Source organism: Arachis hypogaea, chromosome 18 (genome assembly GCF_003086295.3).
Source record: "Arachis hypogaea cultivar Tifrunner chromosome 18, arahy.Tifrunner.gnm2.J5K5, whole genome shotgun sequence".
NCBI lineage: Eukaryota > Viridiplantae > Streptophyta > Magnoliopsida > Fabales > Fabaceae > Arachis > Arachis hypogaea.
Genome location: NC_092053.1, coordinates 63,602,697 through 63,622,642, shown reverse-complemented (window position 1 = coordinate 63,622,642; position 19,946 = coordinate 63,602,697).

Genomic DNA, 19,946 nt, shown 5'->3' with positions numbered 1-19,946 from the left:
TTAAATCGTTTTTCACCCGTTCTTCAAACGGCATGGACATCCCGGATCCATTTTCATTTCTAAATAGATTTGGCACAAATCAGAGATCCGTAGTCCAAGTTATGTCCCGTCAAAGTATACCCAAAAACCATGTTTTCATACAAAACCATAAAGTGCCATTTTCAAAACAAGCCACTTTCAACTCTTTTCAAAATCAATCAAAACATGCCAATTTCATCCCTTTTCTTTGAAATCAATCAAAATGTACCAAAATCAACATCAAACCATCCTCAACTCACACATTGACATTTTACCAAATTTTCCAAAATCACCATCCAACCCTTTTAACACTTCTCAATCATGTCATACATCCTCCCTCATCCCAATTTCCAATAATACCATTTCTAATTAACCATCATTATACATAATCAACGTCATACTCACCATCAACATGGTACCACCCACCAATTCAACCTTAATCATTCATCAAGCATATATCACAACATGCATTTTCTCATATATCACACAATCAAGGCATCAATATTCATAATCACATATATGATCACATCATATATCTCAACCATTTAACAACATCAACCATTCAATGCCTATCTTAGGGCCTCTAGCCTAAGTATTTCCTACCACATTACATATTAGATACAAGAAACCGAGACCATACCTTAGCCGATTTCCCAAGCTCAACCGGAGCACTTCCAAACCACTTGTCCACAAGCTCTCAAGGTCTCAACACCTCCAAGAACAGATTTTATCACACAAAACCCTCTCCCAAGCTTTCCAAAATCACCAATCAAGCTCCAATATTCACATATACACAACCTAAGCCACAATCATCATACCCATACACAACATCTCAATACCCAAACATCATAGAACAACAATTTACGCTAGGGTTGAGAATCTTACCACACCCAAGGTCCAAGGAGACAAGATTAACCTTCTCCTTCAAGAGAGTTGGGTCGTATAACATCAAAGAGCCCAAAATCTCAATATTTCATCCATGAAACTCGAAAACAAGGGCTGCAATTTTGAAGAGCAAAACGTGGCTTACCTCAAGATTGATTGTATGGGTTTTGTAGAGCTCTCCGCGATGAATGCGTGACCGTAAATGGTGCGGCAATCGGAGCTCTAGATCAAAAGTTATGGTGGTTTGAAGATCAACCAAGGGAGAGAACTTGAGAGAGTGTTCTTCCCTCCATGGCCTCCATTTCAGCGTGTGTTTGTATGTTGTGAGGAGAGAGAGTGCTGAAAACTAGGGTTTTGGTTTAGTTTATTTGGGCCAAGGGCCCACTTTAGGTCCGGTTGGACCGGTTTGGCCCTTTCGGTCCAATCTTGGTCCGTTTTCTATAAAATTGGTACCGAAATTCTCGTCTCAATCTCCTCTATCGTATTAAGCCATAAAAATAATATTTTTGGCTTTCTAGAATAAATTCTCATTTATGGGTTAATTAGTCGTTAATTAACCGGGTCTTACACATAGCCTTCCGAAGCACCTTGGCAAACCTTTGAAAATTGACACAGCTCCTTAAACCTATTGGTGTATTCAACCACAGTCCTGGATCCTTGCTTCAATTGTAACAATTCCAACTCCTTCCCGAGTTCAAAAAGTACTTTTTGTAAAATCCCATTCGGAAGGCATCCCAAGTGATCACTGTATCACTTTGCTACAGTAAACGACGAGCTCTCTGCCACTAGAATTGAGCTTTTACTTTAAAGTTGTACGTGGCAAACTCCACATATTGCTTCTCTGGCACGTGCTGAGCTTGCAGATCCCTTTCCATAGCTAAGAACCAGTTATCCACCTCTGTCGGATTAGTTGTACCCCTAAAGGTTGGTGGATTCACCTTCAGAAAAGTAGCCAACGTCATTGACCTACCATTAGGCCCACTGCCTCCTCCATTGCTATTACCAGCTTGCTGCCCCAGCATTTCTGTAGTGGCCTACATAGCATCAGCCATGTTCTCTAACGCGGCCATAAAGTTCACCGGATTGTTGCCAGTCGGTTTTCATTCCACAATATCTCTCAAACCTTGCCCTCGACCACGCCCACGTCCATGAGACGTCATTCAGGTTCTGTTCATATCAAACAATTGATATCAAGGTAATTAGTCTCAATATCTCAAGTCTAGTACTTTGAAGTCCCAAAAGTATGCTCATGTGCTACATTTATTAAGCAGATATCCTAAATAACATATGCACATAATTCATAGTATGCTCAGAAGAATAGTTAGTTCGTCCCTCATGCTCTATGGGAATGAACTGCTCTGATACCATAATGTAACACCTACCATACAAAGCCCTACACTATAGTCATAAATCAGAGGTGGTGAGCGATAAACCACAATTTTATGGTCTATCTTGTATTGAAATGAGTGGATTTTATCAACTTTTTCTATATTTATTCACTAAAATAGCATGATTTTGTGAATTTCTTCTAAATTGTGCTTAATGATTAAAAATATACTTTATAGGCCCTAAAATTGCTAAATTTAATTTACTTTAATTCTATTTGATGCCTTGATATATTTGTTGAGTGATTTCAGACTTAGAAGGCAAGGATGGCTTGAAGAAGTGAAGAAAAAGCAGATAAAAGTGGAGAATTCATGAAGAAATGAAGTTTTGAAAATCTGCCCAGTTGCGCGTATGCATTCCTCATGCGTACGCATGACCTGAAATTTCGCCAATTTGTGTGTACACATGCCTCATGCGTACACATGACTATCAGCACGTGATTTTAGGCCAATTTTGGGCCCAATCCAACTCATTTCTGAAGTATTTGATGCAATTCTCAAGGAGGATCAAAGGGGAGAGCAATTAGGTTTAGTTTAGTAACATGTTTTAGATTATATTCTAGAGAGAGAAGCTCTTTCTTCTCTCTAGAGTTAGGATAGAATTAGTTAATTTTCTCTTAGATTTACGTTTTGATACTTGTTTTTATTTAGTTTTAATTACTTTTCCTTGTTTAATTACCTTGATTCTCTTAATTCTCATGTTAATTTCTTAATTGTGATACTTTCATTTTTATGAACTCTTGCTACTTTGATTCCATTTAATGCAATTGATGCTTTCATGTTATTAATGTTTAATTGAGTTATTTTTATTGTTATCTTGCATTGGTAGCTTTAGATTTTACTACTATTGCAATTTTACCATGCTTTCATTCTACGCCTTCCAAGTGTTTATAGAAATGTCTCTTTTAACTTTAGAGTACATTTCTACACTCTTGGCTTGGAATTGAGTAATGAATGTGACCTTGATGTCTTTGATGTCTGATATTGATTGGTGATTGAGGATTGTTAGTTGTTCTTGTTATAAGATTGACTATGTCTACTTGACTTTCTCCCATGTTCGTGGTCAATGACTTGGAAAGGAAGCTTTGATTCTCAATCCTTTCTAGGAGTGTTTTTTAGTATTTATACTTCTTTAGTTATTAGTTTTATTGTCTGGTCATTTAGTTTTTTGCATCTTTATCCGCAAACACCCCTTTTTTATACTCATAACTGATAACACGCATACCTCACTACTATTCCTTTGAGAGATGACCTGAGGTTTCAATACTCTCGGTTTTTATTGGTTTGTACTCGTGACAAACAAATTAAACTATGATGGAGAGTTCATTGTTGGTTCAGAACTATACTATCAATGTGATTATCTTGCGAAATTCTGAACCGACATAAATTCTGGTATCAATGAGGCATTACGACATCTAAAAGCAAAATACATACATATATTTGAAAGATAAAAATATAACTAGGAGCCTGTAAAGAAAGATAACAGAACTAAAATTGCAGCACACTTGAAATGTTGAAGCTAACAAGCATTAGTAAATAGAAACGAAGAGACATACATACATACATATATATATGTATGTATACACACACAAACACACACACACACACACACACACACACACACACACACAGGATTCAAAAAGAGATACATAACAATACTAGTCTCGACCTGCGAAGACAAGACCGGCTAAAATGTATAATACAATCCAGAAGCACACAAAATACAACATGTTTCTCCATAAATGAACCTCTAAGAGGGATATACAAATACATATATCAAAAGTGGAGAAAAGTATTACATAGATCAAAATAAACCCAAAAGTAAAATCTTTGCTTCATCAAGAGTCCAGCATACTCAGTGAGGTGCGTTAATAATTCCAAATAGAGACTATGTAAAAAGATATGAACCCGTTAGGCAATCCTAAACTCTAATTAGCACAAGGTTCAAGCCTAGGGTTTTGCTAAACCAGATAGAAAAAATCATACTAAGTCTAAGCTATATAGAAATCTCATATTCTTAACTCTACTCCATGCAAGTCATTAGTTCTATCCATGTCACAATGGTTCAATCTTAGTAATTCAGTGTTCAGTATTCTCGCTCCTCTCAGCCTTTCTTTTTTCAATTTAATACTACAGAATTTTAGTATTAAATTCAGTAAATATTCAGTAAAGACAAACACAAGTAATGAGATTCAAGCACTATCAAAAGCAATTATAGCAAGTAGGGCAAATAGCATCTAAACAGAAATAATCATATAGGCAAAACAAATAAAATGTTCACACTCAAACGATATCACATAGATGCAGATGATGCATGCCTGTCCTACTAGCCATGAGCTCACGTGCCAGTTAAACTGCCAGAACCTGACACATCTGGTAGCTAACCTTGATATGGAATACCACAACGCGGAGCAAGTGGGACAAACTTCAACCCTTGCATCTTACCCAGGCGGGTGTTTACAAATCTCAACCTAGAGTAAGTGGGACAAGCCACAACCCTTGTATCTTACTGATAAACCACTACATTATGGTTTATTTTGTATTGAATTGAGTGAATTTTATCCATTATTCTCACACTTATTCATAGAATTCGCATGTTTTACATTTTCCTTCCTAATTTTGTGCTATGATTGAAAACATGCTTCTTTGACCTTAAATTTGCTAATTTTAATCCTTTCTTCTTAACATTCGATGCCGTGACACGTTTGCTAAGTGTTTTCAGGGTTTATAGGGCAAGAATGGCTTACAGGATGGAAAAGAAGCATGCAAAAGTGGAAGGAATAGAATAAGTTGAGAATTTCATAAGTTGGTAGCAACGCATACGCATGAGCGATGCGTACGCATGACTGGTGTAGCAAACATACGAGCGCACGCATGGCTAATGCCTATGTGTGGCCAGGTGAAAAGTTCAGCAACGCATACGCGCATCCCGTGATGCAATTTACAGAATTCACTGGAGGCGATTTCTAGGCTGATTTTGACCCTGTTTTAGGGCCGAAAATATAGATTAGAGGTTGCAGAGTGAAGCTGTAAGTGGGGAATCATTCATTTTTCATTCATACACAAGTTAGGTTTTAGATGTAGTTTTCTAGAGAGAGAGGCTCTCTCCTCTCTCTAGGTTTTAGGGTTTTTACTGTTATTTCTTCTTAGATTCAGATTTCCATCTTGCTTTAATTTAGTTTCTATTCTACATTCTATTATGCTAGCATCTTAGTTTATCTTCTTTTGTTAATTTCTTCATTTTCCCAATTTTGTTTATAAACTCTTCATGTTAGATTCAATTTCCTTTTTAATGCAATTTGAGGTATTTCATGTTTATTGCTTCTTCTTCATTTGTTATTATTGATTCCTTGCAATTGTTGGTCTTAGATTTTACATTCACTTATTACTTTTTGATGCTTTTATTTTGTGCCTTTCAAGTGTTTGATAAAATGCTTGGTTAGATTTTAAATTAGATTTTTTAATTCTTAGCTTGGATTGAGTAATTTGGAGACTCTTGAATTGTCAAAGTCTCTTGTTGGTTGGTGATTGAAAGTTGCTAGTTGGCTTGAGCTTCACTAACTCTAGTCTTTGATTAGGACTTGTGAACTCAAGTTGATGTGCTCACTTGACTTTCCGTCAATTGTTAGAGGTTAACTAAGTGAGAGCAATTTTCAATTACCATCACAATTGACAATGATAATGAGGATAGAAATTCCGATTCTCAACCCTTGCTAGGGTCTTTCTTAGTTGTTAGTTATTTTCTTGTTATATACATTCCTTGCTTATTAAACTCAAAACCCAAAAAGATACAATCTCATAACTAATAATAAACATACTTCCCTGCAATTCCTTGAGAGACGACCCAAGGTTTAAATACTTCGGTTTTTATTAGGTTTGCTTAAGTGATAAACAATTTAAACATTGACCGAGGATAATTTGTTGGTTTAGAACTATACTTGCAACCCTTATCCCCCATACCAACCACCTTATGAGCTAAATGAACCATACATAGAGCCACCCCAGTTCCAACATAATTACTCCCAAGAATCATCACCTCAATATACACCACCTCTAATGTATGCGAACTTTCAACCACAAGATGAATTTTCCTTTCCACCACAACTCTCCATAGGGGAATGTCCATATCCATCAATCCAAGAGCAATATGATCCTAATTATGTTAGCCAAGCAGAACAAGAGCCACGAGATCATTTTAAGGAAGCAATGAATTGACTTCAAGCAAACATCCATCAAATGGAGCGAGAGGGAAGCCGAAAAGTACACGAATCTCTCATGGCTAACAAATCTCAACTTGAGAACAAGGGACTGGAATGTGTTGTGCAACAAGTGAAAAAGATGGAGAGTGTTGAACCGCCGCATCCTTATCATGATGAACCCTCTCATATCCACTCATATCCACTCCACTCTCCAATGGATGACACCATTGGTGTTCTTCTTTAGGGGCAAAGAGAGATGCAAAGGACGACACTAGAGTTCATAGCTACCTTGACCGAGGTAGTAGATAATTTAGCTTCCTTGCGCTTCGACACTCAAAGTACCCCATGGCCGCATGTCGAGAATCAATAGAAGAGTGTATATGACTGTGTATTGGAACAATTGGAGGAAGCCATACCTATTGAAGAGGAAGAAGTAGTTGAAGACTTAGGAGATACTGAACCTCATGGGGAATTGGGGATCTAGAGTTATAGAGTATTCCTCCAAGAAGCTTGAAATTGATGTTGAGGAGGATAGTACACAACCTCCAAGGCATATTCCCTATGAAGAATTGGACGGAATAGATCAAGAAGCAAGTTTCCTTGGTGATGATGATCATGAATCAAGCCATCCTAGTAATGAATTTGCATCCACAAGTGAACCCCTTGAGTTTGAAGAACCTTCTCCCGATGAAATTGAAAGCAATATTGATGTAGATTTCTCTCAACCTCACATTTATTATTTGAGTGACGGAGAAGAGTTGGATGAACTTGGTAAGGAAGAGCTTGAAAGTGAAGAATCTTTTCAAAAGGTGGAATTTCTTCGGCAAGGTTGAACGGGAGTTGAATATGCTTTGTCAAGATCGTTAGAGACTTCTCCACCTAGGTTGCCATCAACTCCCTCATTTGAGTGGGTAAAACTTATCTCTACTAGCTTTACTGTCCTACTTGAGTATGGTATTCTTGAAACAGATGGCCAACTTAGGAGGCTTTGTGGAATGAAGCGTAAGAGAAGAATGTTTAGTGGTTAGAGTTGCAAATCAAGACTCATCAAGGTTAAGATTTCAAGAGCTAGATGCAAGGGTTGGACTAGTGATCAATTGGTGGGATCTAAGAGAAGAGTTTGGTACTTCATAGAGAATTCGGATTGCTTGCCACCCGATTGGAACAATGATGATCCACTTAAAGACGGGTGTAGAAACAAGATTTGGGATCCCGGCATACAAGAGCATCAACTTTGGGAGCTCAAATCTTGTGAGAAACTTCATCAAGGCTTGGTGAATTCACTTAGAAATGTTGGAGCTTATTGGAAGTCCAAGCGTTGGTAGAAGTTTCAAGATGAGTTCAAGCACAAGCCATCATGACAAGGAGCTCACCAAATGTCCAACTTAAGGACAATAACTAAAAGTGCTAGGTGGGAGACACCCCACGATGGTATGATCTTCCTAGTTACAATTTTTTTACTTTATTTTTCGAGTGTTTTCAGAGTATTTTGCTTATATAGATACCTGAATCATTCTTGATTTTTTTCCCTGTTTCATAAAAAAAAGGGGGGGCTGTCACGTGTGCACGTGCCTGACACGTACGCATCAACGCCCAAATTTGGTTCGTGCCCAAACCGTGCTGGAACGGCGCGACAGCGCGGCCTGGACAGAGAGTTGTGCCAGGACCGTGCTGGTGGGGTGCTAAGTGCACACGTAGTATGTTAATGATACCACCTCCAGTATACAAACCCGAGAGTTGTACGAGAATTGTGCGAGTGTTGTGTGAAGAGCAAAATTCACCTCCACATGTACGCGTGACTGACGCGTATGCGTCACCTTCTAATTTGTGCTTTTCATGCGTGCGCATTAACGACGCGTACGCGTCATCTCCTCATTCTGCAACCCACGCGTACTCGTGGGCGACGCTTACGCGTCGGTTGTTCTTTAACTTTCTTCATCTTTCTTTTCTTCTTTCTTCTTCTTACTTCTCTCGTTCTTATTTCTTTCTACCTTTCTTCTTCTTTATTCCATTTCCCTTCTCATCTTTATCTCCCTCATTTATTGCATTTACATACTTTCATTTATTAAATTTTAACTTTGTTGCTTGTTCCTATTTTCTTTTCTAAGTTTGATATTACACTATTGGTGTTGCATGTTCTTACTCAACTGTTGCATATTTTTTGCATTGTTTTGGGTGCTTCTTAACTTGTTTACTATTTATTTGACATGCCTCTTGCTTCTATTGTTTTTCACTTACATGTTGTAGCTACCATGTAGTTGAGAACCTCATTATTATTTGGCGTTAGCCCACCCATATTTTATTTGTTTGCATATCTTTGTTTGTAGGTTATTCTTCTTCCTTTTTCTCTTCTTTCAGGATGGCCACCAAGAAGGGAAAACAGAAAACTTCTAAATGGAGCAACAACAAGTCCCGCCACACAATCCTTGGAGAAAAAGCATCAGTTGTAGCAACCTGTCCACTTGCACATCTTTGCATGCACCGAGGACGGTGCAATCCTTAAGTGTGGAGAGATCATACCGACTTCCGTGGGTAACTACTTCCTATTTTAACACCAATGTTTATTTTTTGTCAGGTTAGTTGTTGCATTGCATAATAGATTGCATGTGTAGTTAGTTGCTTGCATGTATGTACTGCCTAGTTGAAGTGATGAATTCTCTTCCAAGAAACTGTTTTATAGCATTTCACTAATTTGAATTAAAATTTTTGTTGAACTTGCTTGAAGAAATTTATTTCGGAACAGGGTTTAAGAGCTAGAACACAAAAAACCAGTAAGCTTTTTTAACCTATTTGATTGGTTGCATCTTATCAACTAATGTTTTATTTTGGTGTGTGTTGTTCTCTCTAAAATTGTAATCTTTGTCTTGCTTGATTCTATATTTCCATTGTTTGATGTATGCATGCACTTATGTGATTGAGGCCTTTGCTTCACTATAGCTCACATAACCATATGGCCTTACCCTTTCATTATCCTTTGCAAACCAATCTTGAGCCTATTTTACCCCATCTATTCTTTACTTTAGCTCATCACTAACTCTAAGAGGAAAACAATAATGTCCTTAATTTGAATCCTTGGTTAGCTTAGATGAGTGAGAGTGTTCATGATTTAAGTGTGGGGAAATTGGGTTGGAAAATATTTAGTTTGGGAATTGGGTGTTGTATATTCTTGTGAAATGTGGAAAAGAATGTTGAGGACATATTCTTGTATTCAATACCTTAATCGTATGCATTGAGAAAAACAAAAGAAAAGAAAAATAAAAAGAAAACAAAAAAAGGAAAAAAAATAAAAAACAAAAAAAGAAAAGAGCAAATAATAAAAGGGGACAAAATGCCCCAAAGTAAATGGTGGTAGCAATACATGTGAGTTGTACTCAAAATTGGGATGCATGAATATGTGGTAAACATAGTTAATGGGTAGTTAGATTTTGTATGTTGATTACATGGATTGTCTTAAGTTAGGTGGGAAGTTTAGTTAATCAAGAATTCATATTTTAGTCCACTTGACCAAATACAATCCTACCCTGACCCTAACCCCATTACAACCCTTAAAAGACCTCTTGATATGTGTATTCGTGCATTAAATTTTTGTTGATTAGTAGAAGAAGAGCAATCCTTGGAAAGCAAGATTAGTAGAGAATTGAGAGAATCGAACCTTAAACACTTGAGTGATTAGAGTGTATACACTTCCGGTGAGGGTTCGATGCTCAATTCTTTATTCCTGGCTTTCACGAGCTTTCTTCTTGCACGTCTACTTGTACTTTATTTTGGAATTCGAATTAGTAGAATTCAGTTTATATTTATTTTTGGGAGGTTAATTTACTTTTAACCAAGTAGGTAGAAACATTTTGCATTTACTTGCATTCATATAGATAGGTTGCATTTCATAAATTCTACCATTCCTCTTCACCTCTTTTATAGCTTCTCTTGAGTTTAGCATGAGAACATGCTAATGTTTAAGTGTGGGGAGATTGATAAATAACTATTTTATGGTTTATTATGTATTGAATTGAGTGGATTTTATCCATTATTCTCACACTTATTCATAGAATTCGCATATTTTACATTTTCCTTCCTAATTTTGTGCTATGATTGAAAACATGCTTCTTTGGCCTTAAATTTACTAATTTTAATCCTCTCTTCTTACCATTCGATGTCGTGATACGTTTGTTAAGTGTTTTCAGGGTTTATAGGGCAGGAATGGCTTAGAGGATGGAAAAGAAGCATGGAAAAGTGGAAGGAACACAAGAAGTTGAGAATTTCAGAAGTTGGTAGTGACGCGTACGCATGGGTGACGCGTACGTGTGACTGGTGCAGCAGACATACGACGCGCACGCGTGGCCATGTGAAAAGTGTAACAGCCCAGACCACCCGCTAGCACGATATTGTCCGCTTTGGCACACAAGGCCTCACGGTTTTGCCTTTGACGATAGGGATGATAGCTGAAGCTCCCCACACTCACTCGTCAAAATGTGTCATGCTAGGGAGAGGTATCCACACCCTTATAAGGCATGCTTCGTTCCCCTCTCCAACCGATGTGGGACCTTACAAAAAGTTCAGCGATGCGTACGTGTTGCTGACGCGTACGCGTGATGAGTATTCCGCGTTGCAATTTACAGAATTCGCTGGGGGCGATTTTTGGGCTGCTTTTGACCCAGTTTCAGGCCAAAAAATACATATTAGAGGCTACAGAGTGAAGCTGGAATGGGGGAATCATTCATTTTTCATTCATAGACAAGTTAGATTTTAGATGTAGCTTTCTAGAGAGCGAGACTCTCTCCTCTCTCTAGGTTTTAGGGTTTTTAGTGTTATTTCTTCTTAGATTTAGATATTCATCTTGCTTTAATTTAGTTTCTATTCTACATTATATTATTATATCATCTTAGTTTATCTTCTTTTGTTGATTTCTTCATTTTCCTAATTTAGTTTATGAACTCTTCATGTTAGATTCAATTTCCTTTTTAATGCAATTTGAGGTATTTCATGTTTATTGCTTCTTTCTTCATTTGTTATTACTGATTCCTTGCAATTGTTGGTCTTAGATTTTACATTCTCTTATTACTTTTCTATGCTTTCATTTTGTGCCTTCCAAGGGTTTGATAAAATACTTGGTTGGATTTTAAATTAGATTTTTAAATTCTTAGCTTGGATTGAGTAATTTGTAGACTCTTGAATTGTCAAAGTCTCTTATTGGTTGGTGATTGAAAGTTGCTAGTTGGCTTGAGCTTCGCTAACTCTAGTCTTTGATTAGGACTTGTGAACTCAAGTTGATTTGCTTACTTGACTTTCCTTCAATTGTTAGAGGTTAACTAAGTAAGAGCAATTTGCGATTACCATCACAATTGACAATGATAATGAGGATAGGAATTCCGATTCTCAACCCTTGCTAGGATTTTTCTTAGTTGTTAGTTATTTTTTTGTTATTTACATTCCTTGCTTATTAAACTCAAAACCTAAAAAGATACAATCTCATAACCAATAATAAACATACTTCCCTGTAATTCCTTGAGTGACGACCCGAGGTTTAAATACTTTGATTTTTATTAGGTTTGCTTAACTGACAAACAATTTAAACATTGACCGAGGATAATTTGTTGGTTTAGAACTATAGTTGCAATGCGATATTCTTGTGAAATTCTTTACCGACAATTTTTCTCCGTCACTTGCCCAGGGGTATCAAGTCTCAACCCAAAGCAAGTGGGACAACCCTCAACCCTTGCATCTTACCTAAGTGTCTCAAACCTTTACCGGAGCAAGTGGGGCAAACTACCACCCTTACATCTTACTCAGGCAGGTGTTCAACCGCTTAACTCGAAGCAAGTGGGACAAAGCCACAACCCTTGCGTCTTACTCAGGCGGGTGTTTATAAATCTTAACCCCGAACAGTTGGGACAAAGCCACAACTCGTGCATCTCACCTAGGCAATCAATCATATTCATAGTATTTATCCAAATTCACAAGTTATTAGATTTGTTAACCCCAATTCCTTACCAATTATTTCAATTCTATTAACTCGTGAGTGGGATGAAACCATCGTTCTCACCGCGAGCAGGATAAAATTTCCGTCCCCATAACTACACCGCAACCACGGAACAAGTGAGATGAAACCTTTGTCCTTGTCCGGTGAAGGTGCCAAAGTAATAACAAATCAGTATGTAAGCGGGATAACAGCCAGACCTCACCACAAACAGATATTCAATCAATACACAAGTGCGATATCACCCAGACCTTGCCAATCCAGCCAATCAGGCCATACTCAGTCATTGTAAGTGTCTTTTAGTAATTCATAGGTGATTTAACTCATTCCCTCACAATTAGTTATCAATTTCATCAATTTAAATCCAATAAACCCTCAATCATGTATCGATTTGCCAATTTTATTAACATGTTAGCAGGATGGAACCTCCATCCTCACCGCGAGTGGGATAAAATCACCTTCCCGCAATAATTTTATCTGGTTTAGTCTAATCATATATACAAAGTTCTTGAAAGGTATAGTAATGAAACTATTACAAATAACCGTTTAAAGTTAAAAACAATTATTTATATTATTCAGTGGCTTACATTTTAAGCATCTGCATTTAGAGGCCATAATGAAAATCTTGAATCTTTGAATTGGAGAAATTTTATCAAGCTAATTAAGATTTTATCTTCTTATAAAAGAAGCTATATTATTTTGTCAGAATCATAAAGTTGAAGTTCCTAATATGAATGCATTATATATTTCTAGAAGAGGTCAAACTTGCAAAATTATTGACTAGATTTCACTGGGTCATTATTATCGTTTTAATTTATTTCTTGCTACAATTGACACGTAATTGCAAGCGCTTAATGGAAAATTCGATGATAATAAGGTAGAATTGCTTACTTCAAATTTAACTTTAGATCCTAGAGATAATTATAAATTCTTTAATATTGACGGAATATGTGAATTAGTAGAATAATTTTATCTAAATGACTTCAATGACTTGAAAAATTTTCTATCAGAATGCAAGCTCAACAATATGAATTTGTTGTTCTTAATCATGTTGAATTTCATCCTAATCATGTTGAATTCAATAACTTGTGCATAATCTCTGAGTTATACCAAGGATTAATGAAGACAAGAAATCTTTAACATATCTTTTAATTGACCGTTTGATTTGCTTGGTGTTAACTCTTCTTGTTTCAAGAGCTACAATCGAAAGATCTTTTTCAACTATGAATATTGTGAATATAAACCCAGAAACAAAATGGAAGATAAATTTATCACTAATTATCTTTTTATTTATATTGAGAAGAAAATTGTCAAAAATTTGACATAAATCTTATTATCGATAAATTTTATAATATAAAAAAATGTCATGTATCACTTAATCGTACAAAAAATTACCAATAAAAAAATTATATTTTAAATTATCATTATATTTTTATAATGCATTTTAGATTATGTAATTTTTTATATAGACCTTATTTTATATTATACGCTTGTCAATGGTTGGCATTTAAATGCAGATATTTTAATAAATTGTAATTAGTAACTATTACATGTTTAGCAAATAAAAAAGAAGCGAAATTGTTAGTTGAAAATTTGGTTGAAAATAACAGTTATATAATTGTAGGTAGTAGCAAATTAGAAAGCAGTTTAGGGTTATCATTAAAACTAAAAGGAAAATTTTAAGAGGATGAGAGAGCGAGAGAGAGCGTGGGTGGGAAACACGGGGAGGGGTAGAGCTAGAGAACATGACAAAGATCCGAGAATTTGGAATCGAGAAGAGTATCGACGGCTAGAGCAAGAGTCTTTTTCCGTTTTCGTGGATAACCATTCTCAAGAGATCTCTAAGAGAGAATTGTTTCAGTTGTTCAACTGGACTGGACACATAAATGACATATATTTATCGCGTAAACAAAAAGGCGATAATATATACATTTTTGTGTTCATACGATATACTACGAAGGGAGGAGCATTGAAGGCAATCAGAGAAATAAATCGGTTGAGGTTGAGAGGAAGAGTTGTGTTTGTAGGGGAAGTGAAGTACCGAAGGATATTAGATGTGTATGATACGAAGAGGGCACAGAAAGGAGAAGACATCCGAAACAAGACGATTCGGGGATAATAAGATGAAGAGGCTCATGATGCGCATCTGAATATAACGGAGGTCAGGAAGGATAAAAAAGAACAAGTCCTACATGAAAACGGGTGGACCAAAAAGATTGAAGTACCGGTGGCAAAAGATAACTTGGAGTGGCTGCAGAGAAGTTTAGTAGGAGGGACGAAAAAGGCCATTGACTTTAGATCTATGAAAGATAAGATCGCAAAAATTCTGCCTCAAGTTGTCCAAATACGAGAACTCGGTGCATATAAAGCTCTTTTGATGTTTGACTGCGTGCGAAGCGCAGAAGAAACCTACACGTTTAAATTGAACAGTCTGCTACAACTCTTCCATAGTGTTTGGAGATGGGAAGAGGCGGAGCAAAGTGAAACTAGGAGAGTATGGTTAGAATGTTATGGAGTTCCATTACATGCCTAGTCGGTGGACACTTTCAATATCATCGGGAGTCAATGGGGTGAAGTGGTGGGTTGTGATAATTTGATAGAATCATGCAATTCCTTTAGTGTCGGACACATGCAAATCGATACATGTGTATTAGATACTATAAACGAATGGATACATCTTACAATTGTGCTCAGTGGTTTTGACGTGTTGGTAAAAGAGGTGGGTGAAGAGACATATAGTTCAGCGTGTAAGCCGGAAAATATTAACGCTAGTGAAACAAGTAGCAAGAAATGAGATAATGACGCAACAAGTCACTCTCAAATTATGGCTATAGATCCAGCAAGTCAATCAGATGAGCCAGAATGCAGGGACCGGGAAGCGGAGTTGGCAACGATGGTGATGAGGGAAAGGAAAGATGACAAGGGCAGAATAGTAAATTTAGAAGAAATTTTAAATGAGTGGAATAATGCCAATTCAAAAATCAACTTATTGAAAATGGTAACGGCTGATTCGTATCAACAAGGAATTAAAGACAGAGCTAATTTCATGGGATACGACATGATGAGTGATGGAGAGGATTCAGAAAGAACCAGGTCTGGGCTTTGTGGAAACAATGCAAGTGGGCTGGATGAGGGAGCCATAAGGGGAAAAATAACAAGAACAAATGACAAAAAAGATGAAGATTTGGCCAGATACACTAGTTACTATAATATGAGTTTGATCTTGTAATTAGGCCAGCAATCCTCATCAGGCCCGAACCAAGGTAGCGCTGGGAATGGAGGCAAGGTCCTAAAATCTGGGCCACACTAAACTGAACCAGGTCGGGGGATGCAGGGTTTCTGGGGGGAGAAGGTTCCCGATCCTTGCGCAGCTGCTTCAAAGAAACCATATGGCGATGAGCGCGCTGCCCTGCACGGTAGCCCGCGGACCTGGTGCAATGGAGAAGGGCGAGTGGCGAACGGCGAGGCCAGTGCATGGAGGCTCCAGCTAGGCGTCTGCCCTCAACGATCAAATGCGACGGTGGACACGGCTGAAGATGACGCGGTTGTGGTAGATGGAGGTGCTGGTGCGTCGGCGCCGGGAAGCCATGAAGTCGGGACGAACATGGCAGTCTGGGATAAGTTGAACGCAAGGAAAGCGGTGGTGGAGGAACTTGGAAGAATGGTCACAAGGTGCTCTAGGGATGATGGTGAGGACGCCGATATGCTTAGAGGGGTTGGGAATGCTAGTGATGAAGGGGATGATACTGAAAAAACAAGTACAGAGGGCGAAAACGACGCTGGTAGTGAAACTGGAAATACGACCTCGTCAAAGCATGGTGTATATCATGAAAGTGTTGGTCTTAAACATCGAGGTGATATGATAGGCAGGAAAGATTCGGAGAAGGGTAGGGACAAAGCTGTAACGTCTATAATGAATGGCTTGGATAGTGAACATGATAGCGGATCGGATGATAACCAGTGTTCTAAAGCGGAGGAGCAAATGACAGAGAACAAAAGGACATGGGAATTGGCGGTGAAATCTGGTGCAATCTTGTACGACCAAGAAGAGGATATTATGGCAATACTCCAAGCTCAGAATGAAGAAAATGCTCAGAAAAGAAGAATGGCAAAACAAAGGGTGAAAGCAAGACGATGCAGACCGATAAACAAAAATAAGGTGTGTAATAATTTGTTAAAATGATTTTTAGCTCATGGAATGTTAGGGGGTTAGGGGGGGTGGGAAGGTGAGAATGATAAAGGATTTGAAGATGAAAAATAACTTGAATATGCTAGGACTGATAGAGACTAAAAGGCATGTTGTAACTAGATTTGATGTAGTCCGTCTCTAGGGGTGCGATAGTGTGGGCTGGGAATATATTGCGTCTGAGGGTGCATCGGGTGGGCTGCTCTTAATGTGGGATGAAAGTATGTTTAAAATGCATAACTGTTATAAAGGGGAGAGGTGGATGTGCATCGAAGGTGTATTGTTGAAGAATAACTTTAATTGCGCGTTTTTCTTGGTTTATGGTGCTCATGCTAGAGATGAGAAAACGGTTGTATTGGAGGGGTTGAGCTATATTGCTGGATTATGTCAGGTTCGCTGCTGCTTTATGGGGGACTTTAATGAGATTGTTCAGGTGGAGGAAAGAAAGGGGACGGATAGATTAACAGGAGCTGCTGAAGAATTCAAGAACTGGATACAAGATATGCACTTAGTAGACTTGCCGCTCAATAATCGCAAGTATACCTGGTTTAGAGGGAGCTCATGTAGTCGGATTGATAGAGTAATGGTTAGCCTGGAATGGATTGAGGAGTTTCCAGAGACTCGACTAAAAGGAGGACCAAGGGGTTTATCAGATCACTGCCCGATGATTGTGGAAGACACAAGGATGCGAGGCGGCCCAAGACCGTTTAGAAGTCTTGACTCATGGTTTACCCATGAAGGTTTCCTAAGAATGGTCAAAGAGGAATGGAGGGATTTGGGAGAGGTAGATTTTACAGATAAATTGAAGGCCTTGACAATTCCTTTGAGAAGATGGCACAAGGACAACTTTGCTGACATGGATAACAAAATCTTGCAGTTTGAGAATGAGTTAAATAAGATAGATGACATGGTAAGCAGTGGGACATATGATGGAACAGTGGAGGCAAGAAGGAAGGCGTTGGTGACTTGTTGTGAAAGATGGTATGTTAGAAAAAAGCTACACTGGAAACAAATGTCACGATCGAAGCATGCGAAGGATATGGACAAGAACACCAGGTATTTCCACCAAATAGCTTCTTCAAGAAGGAGGAATAACAGAATTGATGCTTTGGTTATTAATGAAAGACTGATTAGAAACTCAGCTAGAATAAAGATTGCTATCCGAGAGTTTTATAGGCAATTCTATCATCAAGAGAAGTATGCTAGGGTGGGATTCAGAGATGGGCTGGTGGCAAGGATATCTGAAGAGGTTGCTATGGCGTTAGAGGTATTACCGTCAGCGGAGGAGATTAGAGAGGTAGTTTGGGACTGTGAATCATCTAAAGCACCAGGCAATGATGGGTACAATATGAATTTTATAAAGAGGTGATGGGAAGAAATTGGGACTGAGTTTACAGCTGTTGTGATTGCTTTCTTTCAGACAGCTAGGTTACCTAAAGACTCTAATATCACATGGGTTGCGTTGGCTCCTAAGTTCGGCGGGGCTAAAGAAATCAAAGACTTCCGCCCGATTAGCATGGTTGGTTGTGTTTATAAGGTGATTTCGAATGTGCTAGTTAGGAGGATGAGAGCAGTGATGCCAGAGCTGGTCGGGGAGACTCAAAGTGCGTTTGTCAAGGGTCGTAAAATACATGACGGGGCACTTATAGCGTGTGAAACTGTGCAGTGGCTCAAATTAAGGAAAAAGGCAGCGGCAATCATCAAGCTAGATTTTCAGAAGGCTTATGATAGAGTAAAGTAGAGTTTTGTGGACATTGTGTTGCAGAAGATGGGATTTGGTCGAAGATGGAGGGAGTAGGTAATGGAGTTTGTCAGTACTTCTTCTATGTCTGTGTTGGTAAATGGTTCACCGACGAAGCCATTCATGATGGAAAGGGGTTTCAGGCAAGGCGATCCACTATCCCCCTTTTTATTTGTGCTTGTGGTGGATGTACTACATAGAATGGTCGGAGAGGCAGTTAGAAATGGCCGTATATCTCCTCTGTTGGTTGGGAGAGATAATATAGAGTTGTCACACCTTCAGTTCGCCGACGACACTATATTGTTTTGTCCACCAGAGGAAGAGACTGTGAAGAACTATCAGAGACTACTACGTTGCTTTGAACTAATGTCAGGGTTAAGCATCAATTTCGACAAATCCAGTTTAATACCAATCAATTTTGACCAACTGTGGGTGAGACGTATGTGCAGATTGTTAGAGTGTAAGGAAGCGGCTTTGCTAGTCAGGTACCTTGGAATCCCACTAGGAGCTAATCCGAGGTTAGTTAAGACTTGGAAGCCTATAATAGACAAGGTGGAGGAAAAACTAAGCTTATGGAAGTCGAAGGTGCTTAATAAAGCAGGAAAGTTGGTGCTTATCAAAGCTGTTTTAAATAGCTTGCCAATATATTACTTAAGCTTGTACAGGATGCCAAAAGCTGTTGCTGAAAAGTTGATTTCACTACAGAGAAAATTCTTGTGGAGTAGAGAGGATGGAAGGAATGGTTTAGCGTTGGTTAGATGGGAAGTGGTTCAAGCGCCAAAAAGGCTAGGTGGGCTAGGTGTTGGAGATGCGATGATACGTAACACAACGCTATTGTTTAAACGGTGGTGGAGGTTCTCAAAAGAGGATTGTCCGCTGTGGAAGAAGGTGGTATGTTCGTGCAATAATCTCAATCCTAACAAGCTATTTCCACTCAGACATTGCCTACTAAAGGAGGTCCTTGGAAGGATATATGTCAGCTACAGATCAAGGAACAACATGTCAGAGAGAAGATGATAAATGGGTTGTCCATGGAGGTTGGAGATAAGAGAAGAACGCGTTTCTGGGAGGATGTCTGGCTATACTGTGGTCCCCTAAAGGATAGGTTTCCAAGGCTCTTCTCGATTTCAATGCAAAAAGGATGTGTCATTGGGGTCTGTGGGTTCTGGGACGGGTTAGATTGGGTTTGGAACTTCTAATGGAGGCGTGAGCCATTCCAGTGGGAATTGGAACTTCTGAATCAGTTACATGAAACTCTGAGAGTGGTTAATTTAGCGCCAAATAGGGAGGATAGGATTGTGTGGAAGTTTGATAAACAATGTGTGTTTTCTACTAACTCCTTTGTGCAGGTATTGCAGGAGGATACGCTCCCGAAGGACATAACAAGTTATAGTTTTACCAATTCTATTTGGAAAGGATTAGTTCCGCAAAGAGTGGAGCTGTTTATATGGTTTGTCTTGATAGGCAGAGTGAATACAAAAGACAAATTGTGCCGGTTTGGGATAGTTGGTCATGACAACATGTGTGCCCTATGTAGTAAGGATGCTGAAAATGTTTA